The sequence below is a fragment of the Coffea eugenioides genome, chromosome 1, assembly GCF_003713205.1.
Source record: "Coffea eugenioides isolate CCC68of chromosome 1, Ceug_1.0, whole genome shotgun sequence".
Lineage (NCBI taxonomy): Eukaryota > Viridiplantae > Streptophyta > Magnoliopsida > Gentianales > Rubiaceae > Coffea > Coffea eugenioides.
This window is the reverse complement of record NC_040035.1, coordinates 20,166,323-20,168,573: the sequence shown is the minus strand read 5'-3', so window position 1 is coordinate 20,168,573 and position 2,251 is coordinate 20,166,323. Positions and strand designations below refer to the sequence as shown.

The 2,251-nt window shown below is 35.3% G+C and overlaps 1 non-coding gene across 1 annotated transcript; it reads right to left on the bottom strand.

The window, feature by feature from the left end:
* Window positions 1-1,861: 1,861 nt before the first annotated feature.
* Window positions 1,862-1,968, bottom strand: LOC113753276. The gene has a single exon (XR_003465013.1). It is a non-coding gene; the product is annotated as a small nucleolar RNA R71 (small nucleolar RNA).
* Window positions 1,969-2,251: the final 283 nt, after the last annotated feature.

The following is a 2,251-nucleotide window of genomic DNA, read 5'->3' as shown; positions in this document are numbered from 1 at the left end:
CTCTTGTGTTCATACCACTTTCCAGCTATAAGATGCAAGGGAATTCGGTGCACATGCTTCAGAAGAAAAAAGGGCAAGAAAAGTGGCTTATTTTCAAGTCAAAAATATTGGTTTTTGACTATGCTAACAAAGTGGAGATTTGGGAATCAAAGGATAGAATTTGACTTGGAAAAATGGAGCTTTTGAGTAGTTTTTATGCAGAGATAGAGGGAGAGGTCTGGAAATCCATTCGTAGCTTAGTTTCTTACAGAAAAACATATTCTCTCTACCTAGGACTTGCAAGGGGCAATTGGGATTTCATCTTGTAATCATCTAAGTTCAAGACAAAGGAGATTTTTGGAAGGCTTCACCATATCTTGGCTAAGACTTTCTTTACTCTGTTTGTATTTGTAATTCATGATGATTTACATTAATGAAGTTATGAGTGTTTTATCATTCATGAGTAGCTAATTTTCTTTATCTAGGGAGTAGATGAAGCTTATGGCCAAATGATATGAAGTGATTGTTATTCATTCTTGTTATGTCTTGTATTAACTTATCTACTTGTGTATGTTGGATTACTTGTTGTTGCTTGATCACCAATAGCAGGTTTATAGTTATTTTTATTCATTGAGAAATGGTAAAAATAATGGAATGACACAAGTAGAACTTGAGTTGTATATTCATGAGAATAGAAATACATTCAAGTGGATGAAATCTGCATTTCATGTGTGAATAAGAACAGATTTAGTATTTACCAAGAGATTAGGAAAAACTAATCTGTTTTAACCCATTATTATCATGAGAATGTGATTTTGGTATTTCTGGAAATGAATCCTTGGTTAAACAAGAGCAGTAACAAGTGTTGAATTAATTCATTTTAGATCTTTTGTGTCATAAGTGGAATCTACATCCCTAGATCTTAATATTTAGTGAATTCTACTCCTATTGTGAAATTGCATTTATCTAGTTAAGAACTCTTGTAGTTGAATTAAAATCTGAAGTTTCTGCTCAAATTAATTGTGAGTCTAAATAATAGAGTAAATTAGTATCTAATAATTGTTTTAAATTGCTCCTCGTGGGATCGACCCGATACACATCTCGTACTACAATTGCGACCTGTATACTTGCAGTCCAACGGGTGTAAATTCGGAATTAAACTTGCATTGATAAAAAAATTCCCGTCAAGTTTTTGGCGCCGTTGCCGGGGAGCGGCAATATTAGAGCCTAATCATCTTTATTAATTTAGACAGCTTTATTTTTTAGATTATATTTAATCTTATATTGTAATCAGTTTTTTTTACCATTGAAGTTGCATAATATCCCTTATTTCTGTTTGTAGTGTATGCACCGGGAGTCTCGGGAAGTTACACCTTTCGATCCAGAAATTGAGAGGACACTACGTAGACAAAGGAGGCATCCACCACAGCAAGAGGAACAAGAGATTTGGCAACCTATAGAGGAAATCTCAATAGATCTACCATTTGAGGAAGAAATGGCTGAAAATGAAGCAAATAGGCGAGTTCTACGAGATTTTGCTCTACCGGGAACACAAGGATCTCAAACGAGCATAGCAAGGCCTACGGTAAATGCTAACAACTTTGAGATTAAGCCATCACTTATCCAAATGGTTCAACAATCTCAATTTGGAGGTAATGCTGTAGAAGATCCTAACTCACACTTAGCTACATTCTTAGAAATATGTGATACAATTAAAATGAATGGAGTTAGTGATGATGCTATAAGGTTACGGTTGTTCCCATTTTCATTAAGAGATAAGGCAAAAATGTGGTTACACTCTCATGCTCCTAACACTTTTACCACATGGGATGATTTATCAAGGGCATTTTTGAATAAGTATTTTCCACCAGGTAAGACTGCTAAGTTTAGAATGGATATCACTAGTTTTAGCCAATTGGAAGGTGAATCATTATATGAGGCATGGGAAAGGTTTAGAGATTTGCTTCGGAAATGTCCACATCATGGACTGCCGGAGTGGTTAATCATACAAACCTTCTATAATGGTTTAGTTTTTTCTACTAAAACTATGATTGATGCAGCTGCAGGTGGAGCTTTAATGGGTAAATCACCCCAAGAAGCTCATAATTTGATAGAAGAAATGGCAGCAAATAACTACCAATGGGCCAATGAGAGAGGTAATACAAGACGTCACGCAGGTATGATAGAAATGGACACTCTCAATATGCTGAGTGCTCAAATGAATAATGTGATGAAATTGCTAAGTAGACAAGGTGGAGTTGGTCCAAGTTCA